The sequence below is a fragment of the Protopterus annectens genome, chromosome 2.part2 (assembly GCF_019279795.1).
Source record: "Protopterus annectens isolate FY-2018-M chromosome 2.part2, PAN1.0, whole genome shotgun sequence".
Classification (NCBI taxonomy): Eukaryota; Metazoa; Chordata; order Ceratodontiformes; family Protopteridae; genus Protopterus; species Protopterus annectens.
This window is the reverse complement of record NC_056730.1, coordinates 922799369-922820232: the sequence shown is the minus strand read 5'-3', so window position 1 is coordinate 922820232 and position 20864 is coordinate 922799369.

Genomic DNA, 20864 nt, shown 5'->3' with positions numbered 1-20864 from the left:
ATTAATATTTGAACTCTGCCTAGTGCAGGAAAATAGACATTAACTGTTGTTTTTATGATATTAATTTATATTGATATAATTTTCACATTTTCTAAATATCTCAAAAACCAAGTAACACAAACAGAACTCCTTAGTCTCATGAAAGCTGTCAGCTAGATGAATAAAATGCTGCTGACAATATGTATGTAACTTGAGTGGCTGCTGAGATATTTTAAGTTGTTTACAAATATTACAAGTGTAATAGTTACAGTGTTTAGTGTGACTTATAAAATTTGGTTTAAGACCTAGAACTTAAAGAATACTACCACTATAAAAATAGTTTCTGCTGAAGAGTTTGCCATTTATACTTATTTCATAATACCTATGGTTCCAGAAATATGAACATTTGTTTGAAATGTGAGGACATAATTTGATTCTATCAAAAAGCATAGGTTACACCCATTGGAATCTTCCTGAACTCGACTGGAGTGAATGAGTTACATCTCATTGGTTTCATACGCAAAGCCATGGAAACAATTATCATGGAAATGATCAGTAATGACATATGAAACCTCCAGACACTAGACCCAAACCAATTTGGTTTCATCAAGGGCAGGTCATGCCAACTCATCCTGTTGGACTTCTTTGAGAAGGTTACCAAAGCAATGAATGAGAGTAAAACAGTTCACACTACCTACCTTGACCTAGTCAAGGCATTTGATGCAATACCCCAGTCAGGTACTGTTGACAAACTCAAGAGGTTAGGTATAAACCCTTATGTCACCAGCTGGATAGCCAGCTGGCTCACAGTCAGGACCCAGGAAGTTAGAACTGTGGAGTCCACCTCTACAAAGTGGTCAGTCACAAGCAGAGCACCTCAGGGATAGGTGATGGGACCACTCCTTTTTGGCATTTATTTCTCTGAAGTCAAGGGCAATGTCAAGGGTCTCTGGCTGACTAAATTTGCAGATGATTGCAAATTAGGAGCAGTCATGAAATCTCCCACCAGCACAAATGTTCTCCAGCAAGGGCTGACACAGACAAATAACTGGTGTCAAAGCCATGGACTAAACTACATGCCAAGAAATACATAATAGTATTCCTTCTGGAAGTCATTCACACCTGGTAACTATTATATTGACAACACACCCCTAAGAGTCGACCCAGTAGTGAGGGACTTGGAGACACACATAGACAGTAAGGAAGAGATCATTCTATATTGTACAGCTTTTAAAAAACGTATGGCATCTATGTCCAAAGAAGTCATTGTTCCACTGTATTCATCATTCATCAGGACCTGCAATTGAGTACATTGCCCCCTTTGGTATGTACCTAACCAGGTACATCCAACAATTCGACTGTCCACTGGGGCTCCTCACTTAAAGAATGCAGGATGTAATCGGCATTTATTTATTTATTTATTTATTTATTTATTTATTTATTTATTTCCAGTTTGGTTACTGGGGAAGTCCACTGGGTCAACATGACCCGTTTTCAGTGGAGGCCCGGGGAGAAAAGCTCCAAGAAAGCATTTTACAAGTTCAATTATAATAAAATGCAGGAGTATACAAGTTAACATTGTACTGAGAAACACAAATAAGAATTTACAACAAGCATAGTTGGCAGAATCTGTTAAGAGAGAAGTTAAGGGTGATTCAGTTACTTTTGATGCAAGGGAAAATGAGTGTTGAGAGTGATTGTCAGTTAAATTACATCTATTGAGGAATCAGATTATGCTTGCTTTATATACATAATTAAAGTAGAAAGTAGAAAATTATTCACAATATTTACATTAATTACAGGTTGAGACATGCGAGCATAGCTCTAGGAATTTTAAGTTGGTTAAAGATAGTGAAGCTAAAGGAGTTAAAGAGAACTTGTAAATGGTTATAGGTATGAGACTGTGGGAGATTTAGAGAGCTGTGTATCAGGGGAAAGGACCCCTAGGGCATAGAGATAGCAAGGATTAAGTAGGGTGGAGGCAGGTGCATTTCCATTTAGTGGACAAGTGTTTGAAAAGTTGGCTTTTGAAGTTATCAGTTAGATGTGGTTCTTAGTGTGGAGGGAAGGGAATTCCATTTTTTGCCTAGAGCATAAGAGAGGAGCAGTTGGCCAGCAGGACACTTAGGTTTGTGGATAGCAATTAGATTCTGGTGCTCAGATCTAACTGTTCTGTTAGGAATATAAGGGGGAAGGATATTAGCTAGAGCAGGGCATTTTGTGGGATGAAATATAAGTCTGTGCTGTGGATAGTTGTAGGTAGTCCAGGTGGTTAGAAATTTCTAGCCAATTCAAGGATTGAAGGTTGAGGCAATGATGGGTGGAATGTTTGGATATGGTGGCAAATTTAGAGATTTTATTGTAGCAGTTTTCTAGTTTGCAGGTCGTAGAGGTGGACAGGTTGGTTAGGAGAGGAGCACCATATAATAAGGAAGGAAGAAGATATGTGGTAGCCAGAGTATGTCTAGTGGAATTAGAGAGAAAGTGATTGTTCCTATACAACATACCTAGCTTTTGGTGTTTTTTTTTAATGTTTTGTTGAATGTGGGTGTCAAATTTGAGGTGTTCATCAACAGTTATGCCTAGGAGTTTAGCAGAAGGTACCACTTCTATGGGTGAGTTGGATTGGCTAAGGACTTTGAATTCATTTTTGTTATAGGAGTAGGTCTTAGAGGGGGGAATAGTAGGATTTTAAATGTATTTGCATTGAGAGAGAGGTGGTGTTAGTGCATGCAGTTTTCTGTTGTGGAGAATGCAGTTTGAGTTTTTGTCAGCAGTTCAGAGAAGTTAGTAGCAGAGCAGACTAAGGTAGAATCGTTGGCATAATGAATGATTTTTGCATCTGGAATAGCAGTGTGGAAGTTATTGATGAAAATGTTGAAAAGCATGGGCCCAAGGATGGATCCCTGTGGTATGCCTCTAGGGGTAGGTAAGAAAGAAGCGATGGAGTTCTTCCATTTGACTGCCTGAGATCTGTCTGATAGATAACTAGAGAACTAGGACAGAGTTTTTGTTGAGAGGTGAAGGTTTGAGAGATGGTTGAGTAAGTGGTTGTGGAAAACAGTGTCAAATGCCTTAGACAGATCTAGTAAAACAGTAGAAACTAGGTGTCCAGAGTCTCGGGCTTGATTGACAGTTTCAAGGAAAGAGAGAAGGGCGGTTATGGTGCTGTGGGCTGGGCAGAAGCCATGCTGGGTGGGTGTGAGAAGATTGTTTTGGGTTAGGAATGGCATAAGTTGGTAGTGAATGCATTTTTCAAGGATTTTAGAGATTGGGGAGAGAAGAGCAATTGGGCGGAAGTTAGAGACCTTGTATTTTTGCCTCCTTTATGGAGAGGGATGATATAAGCTGACCGCCAACGTTTGGGGACGTAGGATTCATTTATGGATCTGTTTATAATTATGCTGATTGGGAGAGCAATACCATCTGCAGCATATTTTAGGTAGGAGGGGGGAATATTGTCTGGAGCGTTACTGCATGGTTTGAGTTTGGAAAGGAATTTTTTTTTATAAAGTTTGTGGAGATGGGTTTAAGCTCAAACAGAAGAGGAGGGTTGTTAGGAGAGTTTGGAGGCTGAGAGTGAGGGACAGTTGGGTTATTGTTAGGAAAAGATTTGGTAAGGGCAGAGATGCTTCCTATGAAAAATTAATTTAATTCAGTGCCTAGTTCTGGGTCAGATTTGCTTGGGTCAGGACAGGGATTATTCTCTGTACCTGGATGGAGGAGAGAGTTTATAGAATTCCAGAATTGCTTTGGGTTTTTATTGTTATTGGACTGAAGCTTGAAATAGTAGGATTTTTTTGTCCTTGGTGATTAGCTGTTTTACTAGGTTGCAGAGCTGTTTATATTGAAGCAGGGTAGTGGGCAGTTTATTATTTTGGTAGAGCTTCCAAAGTTTGTCTCTTTGGTGCATAGCCTGTTTTGTTTGTTTGGAAAGCCATGGAACTGTGTTAGTTTTTATTCTTTTATATCTTAGGTGGGCTAGGGAGTTTAGAGTGTCAAGGAAGATGGAGTTGAAGTAGTCTAAGGCTTTGTCAAGGGGAAGGGTTTTTAGAGTTTGCCAGTTCATTTGTTTGAGTAAGTTTGAGAAAGTGGTGGGGTTAAAGTTGGTGAGGTTACGAGTGTGAATGTATTGATGTTGGTATGAGGAAGAGCTAATGGAGCGATGGATGAAGGCTGGGAGGTGGTCTCTAATGGCATATGGAATTGTGCCTGAGTTGGTTATTTTGTTAGGATTTGAGACTAGGATCCAATCTGAAGTGGAACCAGGGGGATCTGTTTTATTAGGTCGAGTGATAGAGTGGATTATTTGAGTAAAGTTGTAGAGATTGATGGAAAGGGATGGAGAGGGGCTAATTATTTTATTCCAGTCAATATTTACGTCTCCTAAGATATAAGTTTTGTAGTTAATTTTTGTGGATGCCCATAAGAGAATCTCCTCAAGAGTTGAGCTATTATTACCAGGAGAGATATAGAGAGCAATGAAGCAAATATTTTTGTGCTTGTTTAGCTTAAGTAGTCCAGCAGTTAGTTCGGTGTTTTGGAATTGTGGAATTGGAATTTGGAGGGGAATTAAGGTGAGGAGTTAGAGCAGACTAGGGCAGTGCCACCACCTTTTTTTCCTAGTCGGTCGTTTCTGAGAATATTGAATCCTTGGGGCAGGATCTCTGAGTTGGAGATGAAGGGTTTGAGCCAAGTTTCAGCTATGGCTAGGATGTCAGGTTGGTTGTGGTTTAGCCAAATATGGAATTGGTGAACTTTGTTACAAAGACTCTGTGCATTGATAGTAATGATCTTTAGGCGATTAATGTGGGAGGAAGAAGTTGAGGGGTTGGTGTTGTTATTACAGTGAGTAGGACCGGTGTTGAGATGGATATCACTGGCTTGGATTATGTTGTTGAAGGAAATGTCTTTTAGACATTTTGGTTTGCTAGGAATGTGTTTAGGGAGTTTTGAGATTGGATTAGGTGACAGTATCTTAGCTTTGCAGGGGAAGAGAAAGAATTTAGGGTGGAATAGGTGGAGAGGGTTGGGATGAATTAGAAAGAGGGAGATAGAGTGGAAATGTGAGTAATAGTGAGGATGGAATTGTATGGAGGTTACTTTTGTGGGTAGTAATGGACAAGTAAGGGAGGAATATGAGCTAGCATAGCATAAGGGAATTAGGAAGAGAGAAAGGAGACACTGGACCTGAAAGGTGTGGTGATTTAAGGAGGTCATGTCAGATGAGAGAGAGAAAGATAAGTGTAGATTTGAACGGGAGAGAAAGGATGATAATGAGAGAGGGTTTATAATGGGATTGAGGTTTTCTAGGAATTAAGGGAGAGTAGAGGAGAATATGGGTGAGTAGGTGGGGTATGAGCGGAAGAGTGTGGGAGGGAGGGATTTTGGTGGGAGGAGTTGAAAGGGGTGTAGTAATTGGGTAATATGACTAAGAGGGAGGGGCAAGTGATGAATTAGGGTAAGAGTACTGGGGGCGGGTGGAAATTGGGGGAAGGGTAGGGGAGTGGAGTGAGCCCACAGGGCGAACAGAGCGTGAAGAGTAAAAGAGGAGAGTGCAGCAGAAAAAAGTAACAGCAAGAAGCAGTTGAAATAACTAAAGAGAGTTGGTTTGTACTGGATTATATGATTCTTTCTTGTTTTACTTTTCAGGCAAGGTATTTTAGTCAGCTCTTACTGAGGGAGGCTGAGTAAGGAGGGAGGGGATATTACCAGGTGTGAATATTTAGATCACAGCTGGCTCTAGTATGAGGATTAAGCATGTTGGGTATATAAAGAGTGACTGGTGGGGTTGTGCAGGCAAGTGCTGCCACATAGAGGTGGAGAGAGATAGTGAGCAGCAGGGATGAATAAAAAATATTCTAAGACAGCGCTAACAGGAGGGGGGAGAAGGCAAGCGGTCTGCGGTGGGCTGCTAAAAACACACACACGGAAGGTCAGACTAACTCAAAGGAAGTACAACAAGTTAGTAGAGAATTAGTTGTAATCACATACATTTACTCAATTATGTAGGGGGAGGGGTTCTTCTTAGTGGTAGCTTTCAAAGTACCAGGCAAGCAGGTGAACTCAAGGTGTCCTCAGGAGTTTGCCAGAGTTATTTATTTGCTTAAAATGTAGGGAGTGAGCACCCAGGGCAAGTTACAGGATGCAAAATCAGGCAGCCCAAACCGCAGGACCAATGCAGGGATGCTGTGGACGCCTCCTATGCAGACCAGCTAAAGGCCCTATCCTTGTATTCTGTCTCCTACAGGCTGTTCAGGGGAGATCTATGCCTAACATATAAGCCATCATTAGACCCCGCCATGATAGACCTCCTGCACATCCACAAAGCAAAAACCCCCAGAATTAGCAGTTCTAATAACTTGAACCTTACCTGTGATATAAATAGGACCTGTTGGAGAGACAGATGTATATCACTGAGACTACCACTTCTCTGGAACAAGCCCCCATCCATGTGAAGCAGAGTTCCTCTCTAACCCAATTCAAGTGTAACTTGGACATTTGGATGAGGAACAGGAAATTCATCCTTAGTTTGCACCAATGTCTCAAATGGTTCCTCTGCAGAACCCCTGCTTGTAAATATTTAATCTCCCAATCCCCTGCTTACACTTATCAAAGGTACCAGAATGTCAGAGATTTGGGATGGACTGCTGAGCTTAAAAAGGCCCTTAAGGTCATTATCCTAGTACACATGTATGAAGCTATGAACATAACTTGAGTCTGCCATTTGAGGCATAGTTTTACATTATTTCAGAATCGTTAACAATTTTATAAATTTGAAAGTTTCCCTTACATATTGGGAATGAAACTGAAAGTAAGGGTAATGTTCTCTTGCTATTTCTCAAAAGAATGTAACTGATACTCTTTTCTAGATAATATTCAGTGAATTAGTTCAAATTATTTAATTTGTGAAGCAGAGTAATTGTAAAATGAGCTATGGTATTCCATTACAAGTCTTATAACAGATACACACTGGAATATAATGGAATGAAACCTTATGCCTTTCTACTATGAATTTCATTAGACTACAGCATTTTAATATTTACAGACTGGGCTTGCCAGAAATCAGAGTTATTAGAATAAGTCCCCAAGATATTAATGTGATTTACTGCATTCAGTGTGCAGTTCCGACATAATAAGCACCATGAAACAATACATTCCTGCATATTAAACTGAAGGCCACCAACTGTAAAGCAATTTTTAGCAGGTGATAAATAATCTTTTGAAAGTGATCATAATCAAATTACTGCTGATTACTGAACCAGTTTTATAATTATCTTAAAAATGTTTAAACACATTCCACATACCAGTGGGATGCAGATATAGGAGTTTAATATTACAGAGACAAATCTAAACCATAGGGATTTCTACATGAAAAAAGTGCTTTGTTATTCAAAAAATTATACTTAGGTGAAATGTATTTTCTCCTTCCTGTGTCAGACATACATAACTTCAAATGACTAGTTAAATATTTAACAGCTAAGTGAACTGGTCCTTTGCAAATCTCTTTCAGCAAAAATTCCTTACTACAAGGACAAGGGTAAATGCAATATAGTAGTTACACAGAAATTCCAGAGTATAAGTATCACATTTAAAGAGCACATTTTAGAGGTCTGAAGAAGAATCCATACTTCTTGAGAAAAAAATCTACACAGGTATAGACAGAACACACAAATTCCACAGAAGCTGTAACCAGAGGTCAATGCTGAACTCTAAAAGTCAATTTATCCTATACATGGTCACAGGGGAGTTGGAACCAATCCTGGTCACCATAATCTGCTAAAGGAACATTCAGGGAGTGCCACATGTGTAAAACTAACTTACTGAAAGCTACTTTCAGTGCATTTCAAACTAGTTTCCCTATGTAGGGGAAGGGGCATACCCCCAACACATTCCATAGTTTATATATATATATATATATATATATATATATATATATATATATATATATATGGGTCTACTTTCTTTAAACAAAAGTATGTTTCAACGAATGTCACTTATCTGAGCTAATTCCTCCGAAGTGACATTACACTTAACACATGAATTGCCAAATTCCTTTCCCTGTGAAAGGAACCACTTGGCCACCGTGGTAATAAACCAAAACGAAGCAAAAGTAAGCCCACCAAAGTGGGGTCTTCACCCCCCACATCCCTCACCCCCTACTTAAATATACTATCTCCGAGACCACACTAAACTGAAGAGAGGGCAAAGTTCTCCCTGGTGGCCAAGTGATTCCTTTCACAGGGAAAGGAATTCAGCAGTCCATTTGTTCGGTGTAATGCCACTTCAGAGGAATGAGCTCAGGTAAGTGACATTTGTTGAAATGTACTTTCATTTAAAGAAGGTAGACGCATATATATATATATATATATATATATATATATATATATTCCTCCTGGTGCTCCGATTTCCTCCCACATCGCTGTAGGTGGATTGGAGACTCCAAATTGGCCCTAGGTGTGAGTCTGTGCATGAGTGTGCCTTCTGTGGAAGGTTGGGCACCGGGCTGGCACCTTGGCACCATAAAACTCCACTGTCAATAATAAGCGGACAGGTGATCCACTGTGGCGACCCCTAACTGGGGAAAAGCTGAAAGAAGAAGAAGACGCATATACATATATATATATATATATATATATATATATATATATATATATATATATATATATATATATATATCATGGTTGCACAGCTTGGGATAAAGTCCAAACTGACTGACTGGTGCTGAAAGTGGCTTCTAATCAATTTAATTTGTGGCACTGGAACTTATTGAAAGGGTATTTGAAACATTGACAGGCTCTTGGTATAGAACCATTCCTAGACAAGACACCATTCCATCAATAAATATGCATATACATGTATACCTGCCCACACAGATGTGAACACACACACACACACACACACACACACACACATGAAGACATACATACACAGAAAAAAAAGGACCAGCCTTTAGTGAAATGGAGACCTGGAAAAAAGACCCAGTGTCCTCCAACTCCTCTGTCCACTGTTCTTCTCAGTGCTCCCCAGTGCCCTCCCATTCCCCAATCCTGTCCTCCCTATACCATTCAGATTATTTTTTTATTGTTTTCTCTTACTTTGTCTTGTACTTCAGCTTTTTTCTTGCATCCTTTTCCTGCAGTCTTACAATACACATTAAATAGCCAAAAACTGCAGTGTAATAGCTCTGGGGAAAATTATTAAATTACGATGGAAGTGTGGAGGCTACTAGCTTTTCAGAACTCGTGCTAGATATTCTGAAATGTGTTTTAGGGCATTTTTCCAACCTTTTGAGTCAATAATAGCCTGACCAAAAAACATGACTAAAAAAGAAATTCAGTCATTTTTTTCAGGATAGAAATGGCTTCTGTCCAAGGCTCTGTGTTAAAAGCTGACAAAATAGCAGTTACCTAGCAGTAAAGTGGCCTCTTTTCAGTAGAGATCCAAGGTGGTAGTCATATTACAAGCCAAAATTTGGCCATAGCATAAGGGAACTTTCCCTACTCGTACCGACTGCAGTCCATACAGCCAACAAGTGTGAATGTCCATACACTCCATTCCTGGCACAATGTCAGCTGGGAGAGCAACACAAAGATGAAGGATGGCATTTCTGATACTGAGTTGAATGCTGGTTTAGGGAATAAAGAGGAGAAAGCAAGTGCAGGATGTGTTTCTTAACTCCGAGGAGTTGTTCCGAGCTAAATTGTTTGAGCCATTGGGAGTTGAGGAGTGGCACTCAGAAGGAATTGCAATTACCACCCTCCATTCAGGAGTGTTGCAAGATGATGTATTGGAAGAATTAATCAATGAGAAGGAACCAGAGAGTGGGAACAATATGTTGTAGGGAGAAGAGATGGAGTGGATTAGAAAAGAAGAGGAAAGCAGTAGGGAAAGAATTTCATTTGTGGACTTTGTAAGAAAAAGTGTAAAAAACAAGGAAAAGGAAAGAAAGAAAAATGAGATTACAGACAAGCAGAAGTATATAGTATGTATACAGAGCAAAGAAGAAAAAACATTAGGCAGGTATGAGATTTTGGATGCAGTCATTGTACCTTTGATACAAAAGTTCAAGCGGTAAGAGCATTTATTTTAATTAAAAATGAGACATATTTTGATTTGTTTTTTGAAACGGATGTGGGACTACAGACTTTCTTGGGAAGCTATGAAAAGAAAGAAGACATTTTTCCTTGGAATAAATATGTCATTCAGGCATTTTGTTCGAGAGACTCAAAAGAAACTGAATATAAAATTTTGTATAGACACCGATAAAGAGAATGCAAAAGATAATTTGCTGAAGAATTTTTGTTCTGAAGTGAAAAGCATTGTGAAATATTTGATAGTAGGGGTTTATGGACTGGGGCTTGGGACTCGTCATTTCAAAAACAGAAAATGATAGAATTGTTCATTTTCTTAATATGATAAATGTGCAAAGAAACAGAGTGGTTGTTTGATATTGGGGACAACCAAGAAAATGTTTTGTTTGTGGGAAGGAGTGTCATTTTGTGGGTAACTGTGACAAAAAAAAATGTTATGTGTGTTGGGCTTTTGGACATGATGCCAGAAAATATAATAGTAATAAATATGAAAAATTAGAAACATTAAGGAATGAGGGTGATAAGGAACAAAAATAGAAATGAAAAATGAAGAGGAAAGCAGGAAATTAAAGTCATGTGATAAAAATCAAAAAGAAAATGTTTTGACACTTTATGAGGAAATACAAGATATAGAAGTCAATGAAAGAAAAGAGGGTGTGGTTGAACTGGAATCTAATGTGAATGATGACAAAGACATTGATTGGAAAGTAATTAAAACAATTCTATGGGGAAGAGAGTGAAGGATAGAAAACTGAAGATGCAAGATTCAGACATAAATGTTAAGAAAGGGAAATGGATAGAGTAATAAAATAATTTCATTTAGATTAAGGAGAAGAGAAGTGGATAACCTTAGAATATTGTCAATTAATGCAAATAGTATCAAAAGTTTAGTTAGAAGAATTGCTATTTTGCAATGGTGTAATAATTGTGAGGTAGGTATTATTATTTTAGAAGATGTTTAGGATGGACAAAAGTTGAAAGAATATAAACAGAATTTATGGAATGGTGTATAATTTGGAATTTAGGAGAGGAAACTTGTTCAGGGGTTGTGATATTATATAATACAGGTATTTCTATATTAGATGCTACTTTAATTAGACTGGGAAGATTAACTGTAGTAGATTTTTAGATGGGAGAGGAAAGTTTGTAGGATTATAGCAATTTATGCACATGTGACTTATAAAAAAACAGAAAGGTTATTTAAAGAAATCTTTGATTATATAGCAGTTAATGTGGATGTTATAACAGCAGGTGACTTTAATTATGATTTGAGAAAAACAAAAATGATTGACAGAACTGATAAAATAGTTATGAAGAAATTATGAGATGTGGAGGTTTAAGGTTATGTTCTTGTATGGTAAATTTAAAGAATATAATTGTATGGTAAATTAAAAAATATATAATTTAAGCAAAAAATTACAGAAAATAATTCAGTCAGTGTATAAGAACAGTAATATTAAAATATTGGTAAAAGTTGGTTAAGCGAGGAAAAAGAGATGAATAGAGGCTTGAAACAACAATGTCCTATGAGAAGTGTTTTATTTGCTAAGGTTATGAACTCTATGCTGAAATGAATAAATGAAGATGTGATGAAGGCAATGATTCTACAAAATGAATGTATTGAATATCCAGTTATTATATCATATGCAGATGATATGATTCTTGTAATTATGAATAGTAAAATGATGGAACAAATAATTATTAGAACAAATGACTGCTTGCAAAGCTTAGGAATGTGTTTGAATAGTAATAAAAGTAAGGGATTTGGATTAGAAAAAGTAATAAGGGAAATTAAATTTGGAATGGGTGGAATTTTGTTTTTAGGAATAGCTTTTAGACCGATTGAGGTTGTTAAGGAACAATGGATAAAAGTTTGCAGGAATTGAGAGAGTTGAGTATTATATGCAGTAAATACAGATTATCATATAACAAAAGATTCATTTAATTATCTTTGCATGGACAGGAAGAATAGCCCATACAGCAAGCATGTATATGATCCCTAAAGAAATAGAAAAACAGGTTATGGAATTAGCATTTGGATTTATATGGGGTTGTAGGTTTAATCCAGTTAAAAGAGGAGTATTGTATGTAGATAGGCATGCAGGAGGTTTGGGGCGATTAAATCCAGTAGTTTATGGTACATCTTTAAAGTTATACAGAGTATTAGAATGGATTAATGGAGATGAGAGCCTTTATATAAGAAAATTGTTTATGGAGAAATAAACTAGAGAATGAGATTTAATAAAATGTAACACAAGAGAAAGAGGATGGAGGAATGGAAAAATATTTATATGTGTACTGAATTAATGGTTACAAGATGATATTCAATATACACAAATATGTAATGGAGTAATGAAATTTATAAAGAAAAAGAAAAATGTGGCAATTAAATATAGATACATTTGAAAATAATAGGATAATATGATATAAAATATGATAGACTATTATTTTGTTAATCCATGGATTAATTTCACAGTAGAAAAAAATAGTGCAATATAGCAAATAAATGTTTGGTGCATGAAAAATGAGAAATGCCAAATCTTTTTATGTATTTATTTATTTATAAGGCACTCCAGCCTTCTGTGTGGCATCTGCATGTCCTCCCCGTGGTCAAGTGGCATTCTAAAGACATGCGTAGGGTGTGCCTTCATTGAAGGTTGGGTGTCGAGCTGGCACCTCGGCACCATAAAGATCTACTGCCAATCATTAGTGGACTAGAGTTCCACTGTGGCGTATAATTGATTATTATTTCAATGGTAAAATCAATAAAAAAATTTCAAACAAAAAGAAGGTATTCCAAGAAAAACAGGGAAATGTGAGGCAGAACCTTAACCACTGAGTCATGCAATGTCCACATTCTTAAGACTAACTGCCAAAAATCAGCTAAATGTAAACAACCACTGTTCAGGAAATTGTATATCTTGCTTATAACTTATAGTCTATATCTCAGTAAATCTGGATGCCTTAACACATACGCAGCTGTTATCATACTTTAAGGTATTTCCTTTTATGCAAAGATGTCACCCACTATGTTGTTATTTGTCTTACTGGTCTTTTACTGTCTGGCATGACCCAAATAAGCACCAATTTATGTAATAAATTATTATATTTTCTGTGTAAAATTTTTTCTTGTTGTTCAACTAGGGTTGTATTTTACCATAGTGTTTTCCTCTTCTCTTCTATCTATATTAATCCTTTATTTTTTTTAACCTGCCAGTTTATAAGTATTTAATAAAACTCAACACAGTATGTATTCTTTTAAATGATTACAGCAGAGAAAAACACGGCTTGTACCTGGCATCATCTTACATGAAACATTAACCACTGGTGAAGCTTGGCATGATGAAATGGCCTCTGTACTCTGCATTAGCATTGCAGCCTCACAGCAAGAGGTTCTCTGGTTCGATTCTCGGCAGGGGTGCCTTCTGTGCGGAGTCTGCATGTCCTCCCTGTGGTCACGTGGGTTTCCTCCGGTTTCCTCCCATATCCCAAAGATATGCTGTAGGTGGATTGGACACTCTAAATTGGCCCTAGGTGTGAGTGTGTGCATGCGTGTGCCTTCTGTGGAAGGTTGGGCGCCGGGCTGGCACCTCAGCACTGTAAAACTCCACTGCCAATCATGAGCGGACAGGTGATCCACTGTGGTGACCCCTAACCAGGAAAAAGCCGAAAGAAGAAGAAGAACTCTGCATACGTAGAATCGTGTAAATATCTTATCCTATGGTATCCTGTGGCATTTCCTGTTCTGCTCTCTTCATTGTATAGTTGTGGTTAGCTGTGCCTGCATCTTTACCTTCTAGTAGGTTATTCTACTATTTTTGTTTCCCACTCCTCTCCATGTAGCAGCCTTTCAATAATGACAGTTTTATTTTTTGTCTTTTTTCTATTGTGACACTTTTGTCACAAATTTGAAGTAAAGTGTTGTGAAATTATGATTCCCAAAAAGTACAGTAGCTTGCTTGATACTATCCCTGGGATTCAATAAAGCCTACACAAAGTGCACCCATAAATGTACACTGTTCTGAGTGAACAGATAACACTGTCTTCCTCCTAATTTTAGTTTTCCTACTGATATTTCTGCAGCTTTAAATATTGACAGGGATTCATGAAGTTTACCACAAACTGTAGACTACATGTACACTTACTGTAATCTTTCTGAGTGACTAAAAAGCACAAAAAATATGGTAGGGATGTTCTTGAATATATATCGTGTACACTTAGTGTAAGTGTTATTGAATCTGGCCCATTAGTTTTTCGGCTGCTAGACTTTAGAAAAGTATGCCAGTTTAGATAATATTCTGATGTTTTCCGGACAGATTATGGGAGTGACTGATACTTTGTTTTGAGATTTAGGGTTGTTTAAGACATAGTATTTTTCAATTTATTGCTTCAGTCCCCTGGCATGCTTCTGGCTCCTAGAAGCATGCATGTTTCTTTTTTCAGTGATAGTCATACTGTTCATTATATTATTATTAACACAACAGCAACATGCTTTCCTTCTGTATTTATGTGTTATGATCTTTCTTCCCCAGATGCCAGCCCCAGCCTAATGCAAAGAATGAGTATAATTCTGGAATGCTTCTTCATACAGTTGTATACCAGTTGTGTCTCAAGTACTCCCAGCCTTTTACCAGCTAGGTAAAGCACTCTGTTGCCACCTAGAATGCCTTGCCATCTGATGATATTTAACATATACATTTCATCAGATCAGATGACAATTAATTGTTTGATAAATATTTCTTCATTAATTTACTCCACCAGTGTTGCATTTATACTTATGAGATATATGCAAAATGTCTTTACCTTGTACTTTATCTAAAATTCATTTGTAGTGCTATTTGTGATTTACAACTAAATATGTATGTTTTCAGGCATATATTTCCACAAATGTTTTAGTCTTAATGTTGTTAGCATTAACACTTCTTTGAGTTGTAACACTCTTGGTTACTAATGCTTCTGTTTTCATATATCATCAAACTCTGCACTTTTTGTGTGTGTGTGTGTGTGTGTGTGTGTGTGTGTGTGTGTGTGTGTGTGTGTGTGTGTGTGTGTGTGTGTTCCCCATTTGAGGGGTTGTGGGGGGGCATTTGTGTATATGTGTGTATGTTGGGACGGAGAAAGGGTTAGAGTCAGGGATAGGAGGGGAGATAGGTTTTGTATGTTTGTGTATGAGTGTGTGTATTTTAGTGTTAAAGTCAGGATTAGGTAAGTGAGTAGATGTAGTGTTGTTAGTGTGTCTTTGTTTATGTTTGTGTGTCTGAGTGCATCTTGTGTAGTGGCAGTGTTACAGGAAGGTTTCTATTAAGTTAAGGTGTAAGATGGGTTTTGGGAGAAGGGGCAGTGTTAAGGTTAGCACCCATTGCTAAGGTGGCTCAGGGGGGTGGAGATGATGCAGTAACTGTCCCATATGTTGCAATAAAAAACTCACTTGTCTGACAGGTAGAAAGTTTGTGAACAGACCTACAATTCGGTGAACTGTCAGGTCGAGCATGATGCATGTGAGATCATAAACAAAATGTATGCACAGCACATACATACCTGGCACACACCTCAGCTACTTCATCACATCCTGTAGAATCCTATTTTACAAGGCCTTATAATTAGCAAGTCTGGGCAATGTGAAACTACAGCTATATATCACGTGGTTAATAGGTAACAATCCCTCAACAAATTCATGCTCTGTATTATGTGATTTTGGATACTTGTTGAATGCCTGGCTTATACCACTGATATGGAGCCCACAGAGTATTTCCAAACTCCAATTTAACACTATGCACACACAAATCTACAACATCATACATCATATGTTCAGTCTGCTCAAGGACCATTTCCATTGCATCAACATGTCTAGGTGGGCACTCCAGTTTGGTCCTGCCACAGCCTGCCGGATGTTCTTAGGGTGTCATATGCTTCATAATATGTTGGAGAGCAGAAATGCAGGGCAGTCAAAGGATATCAGTATAGCAGCATAGATGAACCATGCACACACAGGGACAGTAGGAAGGCACATGAACACCATCATCTGGTGAGAGTTTGGAGGGAGAGCAACACACACACACACACACACACACACACACACACACACACACACACACACACACACACACACACACACACACACACCCCTACCTGTCAGTGGTCGACACAGTATGCAGCAGTACAGATGGCAGGGTGATGTCTAGTGCAATTGTATGGGCATGGATGATCACACAGTAACAGCATAGTATTCACATGGATAAAACATGACAGGCAGTGTAAATATCAGTCGAGGCGGGGACTGTATAGTCATGCAACAATGTGCATCAGGCATTCCCACATTTACCATGTAAGTCTGGGAGATGATTACATCAAAGTCTGCATCATGTGCACATGTGGCTAGGGACATAGTGATGGTTAGCTGGCTACACACACAAGGTAAGGGCATATTACAGGATAGCCTATATCATAAACTATGTCCTGTTACAGGTTGAGGGTCCTCACTACATGATCATGGCCTGATGTGGTAGTGTGCATTCAGAAGTGAAAGGTATTCTGTGTTATACACAGTTTCATTTGGCAAGGCATTCGGGGTTCCTTTATGTCCATGACTTGCACTATTCTTACTGACTGCATTATTGTTGTAGTACTTCCTGACAGGTATGGTGATAAACTGTGGGATGGTTACCCGAATGATGCCTGCATGTGTGGTTCCTGCCCATGGAGATCAAGAGTTTTGGCCTACCATGATGGGGGGGGGGTACTGTACACATCCAGATTTAACAAGTCTTGCATACCCCATGATGGCCCCACTATACAATTCTCTGTACTATGTGCCTCTTTGACCTCAGACAGTAATCCCAGTGAGTTTAATGATGTCTGACAGCATCAGGCATCCCTGCAGTTATACCGACTATGGATACAGTGTGTGACTGAGCTACTGCATCCACAGGGTTAGATTTGTTGGTTACAAGAATTATGGTGGACCCACACACACACACAAATACACACGCACTGGGAATGGTGAGTACCCATGCTGTACAGTCTCGTGTTCTTATTGGGTGAAGTCACACAGTTGGCCTGTACTAAGGGTGAATCCACATTCAGACTGGAGACAGGCAGTGTCACTGTGTTATCAGAGCTGACTCAGGTATATATGTGTGTTATCATCTCTTTTAGCCCCAGCACTGTTTATGACATTATGCACCATGGTAGTCATTACTATTCCTCTCTCTCGAATCTTGTTTACCTCATCTTGCTTCCCATCATTACTAGCTTGTCTTTCAGGAATACCTTTTTTATCAAATATTCTTTCTTTCTACTCATTCTCTACCCTTTCTTTATCTTACAAACCATGCCTGAAATTTACTGCTAAAATTCTCTAGCAACAATCTGTATATAGTGTGTCACAACTTTATTTACTTATGTGTCATGTATTATCATGAAAACATATATATTAGAATTCTCAGGTATCATGTACTCAGTGTGTTCTAACTCTATTGCTTATTCTGTTGTATCCACAAATCATAGTTCTGTGATACTGTACTAGTTTTCTCTTGTTTACTGTATATAGAGCAGCCTACCATACTGTTTTTTGTCTACAGAGTGTCCTACTATACTTCTTTGCTTTTAGTGTATCTGCAAATTGTATGTTTGTGATATTGTCTTAATCCTTCTAAATTTGGAATTTGTAATCTGTTTTAATATGTTCACTGGAGCTTTTCTCCCAGAGCCTCTGCTGAAAATAGTCACATACCCAGTCAGACTTTACCAGTAAACAAATGTCAAATAAATAAATACATAAATAATCTCACCATCTAGTTATTACGTTTTCTAATGTGCCTGTTTTCTTTTAGCATGAGCAGACTGTGATGTAAACTTTGTCATCTCCTGCATGAGGTAGGAGATGCTTAAAACCAGCCACAGTTACTTCCACACAGATGGGTTGACTTGACTTAGTGTATACCTACAGCCTAGATTCATTTATGACTCTATTCCCATTTGCCTCTTAAGTGGAGGTGTGGACAATTAATTTTCTCTTCAGGTACCTCCACCACATCCCACCCTCCACAGCAGTAAGCATCCTACCTGCTTTACTTGAGTTGGTCCAGCCACAGCCAGAGCAGGTGTTGGAGCAAGCAGTGGGCAGATATATAGCTGATGAGTAGATCCACTCAAATGGTTGTCCCCTATTCTCAGGCCACCAGAAGATAGTATAATCCATAACACCAGCCAGCTTGACCCATCATGTGGTGATGGATGCCTGTAATTTCCCCCTACGCTAGAAGAGGGATAGCATGGCAGCTTCTCATACCCCACCAAATAGCAAGACATGTGTGGTCCCTTCCTCTTATGTCCTACCCTATAAATCATGTATTGTCTAACCCTCTCCATCACTTTTTGATTACCCCTGTTTGTTTCTGTTCCTCGAGTATGTCCCCATGTTACTTTGTGCATATCTACCCCAGTTTGTTCATGCTGTTCTGTGTTTGTATGCCTGCCCATGTGCATTATCCTCTGCCCCTTTCCTCCTTTCCTTTCATCTGTCCCCACACCCTTCACTCCAAAAAAGGGGCCCCATCCCCCCCAAAAATATTTCCCTCCTCTCTCCCATCCTGCATACTCCAATATGTTTTCCTTGCATGTTACTCTCTGCTTGGTCTTCCCCTTTTCCTGTTTTGCTGTACATCCCTTTCCTTATCTTTACTAAATCCAATCCACATGTTTGAGCACCACAGCAGTGCAGCTGCATATATTATAGGGCCACTTACAAGCTGGCAGTGGGTAGTGCCATCCTATACCTCTCAACCTGCAGACACTGAAAATAATTACAAAGGCCATTAATTGAGCATTAATTAGCATAAAATGTATAAACCAAACAGCAGTGCGGGAGACTACTCACAGATGTGCTTAAAACAGAGCAGTGGTGCAGTGGTACGGTTGTCACCTCACAGCAATAGGTTCTCTGGTTCAATTGTCAGCTGGGGTGCCTTCTGCGGAGTCTGTATGTCCTCCTGGCATTCATGTGGGTTTCTTTTGGGTGCTCCGGGTTCCTCCCATGTTACGAAGATATGCATCTGGAGCATTTCTCCTTGGGCCTCCACTGAAAATTGGCTTTGCTCCAAGTTGGACTTTCCCAGTTAACAAATGTTAAATAAAAAAATAAAAACACAGAATGATAAACAATATAAATACATTATTAAAGAGACAGTGCAAAATCTGTAGCCTCTAATGAACTGTATTGCAAAATTCTGCCAAACAAAATCATTTATTTTTGTTTCTAAAAAAGAAATAATTCTCTCCTTGTTTCCTTGAGGGGTGACCATAAATGAATTTTTTTTTACCTCAGAGTATCCAGCCTTTTGGTGTATGCCTTTGGTGTACATTACCCCTTCAACAACTTTGGTTAGTGGTATTGGTGGTCTGCTGGATGTTAGCCTTTTTCACAGCTCTCAATCATCCTGAATTTCTTGGGAGCACCTGCTTTTAACCTTAAATAAGATTTATCTCCTGAGTGCACAATTTGAGAGCTACTCCCCTGAGATTTTCGGTAAGGTAACCTCTGATCTGCCTGTACTCATCTTATCCAATCAAGGTATCACTTTATTGCATCTCATTTGCATCTTGCAGGTGTGTTCTCCATTTCCTGCTTTGTATATGTGGCAGCACAGACCTGATGTGCTTTTGTTTTCAATTAGGTCTGCACAGTCTGCATATAAGCAGGGCATAATGGAGGAGTCTGTAGTTCATTTCATCATCTTCTCAGAGACAAGTCATTTGCTGCAGTCTTCTTTCAAGGATCTAGAGTCATGAAGCAGAGATCACCTTCCTGGAAGAAGAAGTTGCTTGGAAGAAGGATTAACTGCCTGCTGTGCCCAAGAAGATGAAGAAGAAGATCATAGGAAAAGGATTTACTGCTGCCTGCTGCACCTGAGGATAAAGATTTCAAGAATCAGATTGGACCTGTATCGGAGAGGAGCTGAAGTGGTTGACATTTTTCACACTGGGTCTGAGGTGTATATCTGCATTATTTTTTAAAGATTGCAGTAAGTTTAACTTTCTGTAAATTGCTAGGAGTCTGAAGAGGGCATCTATTACCCCTAGGCTCCTAATTTTATCAGGAACAGACAAAAAAATAAAACCCTATAACCATATCCAGACGGTTTGTGCTATTAGGTGAGGTGGTAATAGGCTTTTAGTTTTTCTCTGTTCCTCATAAAATATGATATTGTCCAGCATTTTTACAAGCGTTCATGACTAGAAGCAATATTAAAAATTTGTCCCTAATGTTTGGTCCATATGATTTTAGCTTTAAGTTTACAGGATTTATTGTTCTAATAGATTAATTATATGGGTTGTTGGGTTCTGGTTTTTTTGTTTTGCCTCATATTTTTGGTCTGTTTGTCTTAAAGTGTGGTGTTTTCTGGCAAATTAATTCCTTTAGAAATGCTTGCCAGCATTTCTCCTCTAAGTTTATAGAAAAAGATTTAAAATGTGTGTGCTTGGTCCTTTTATTCCCCACCCCCATTATTTTATGCTTTGGTCAGATTTCTTGTACTAAGAGTTTGTTGAGGTATATCTCCATATTTTTTTTGTATTTTCCTCTTAAAATGCTGTGGTGTTCTGGCAAATCACTGACTGACGTCTCTACTGACAGACATTTGAGTTTTAGAATTGCATATTTTTTAGAGAATGCTTGCTAACCCATATCCTTATTGTTGTATGTTTCTAAGTTTACAGATCAACATAGGCACCGGAACCATAGAGCAAGGAGGAGGGAGCACCCCCCCCACACTTTTACAGCTGCAAGACCTG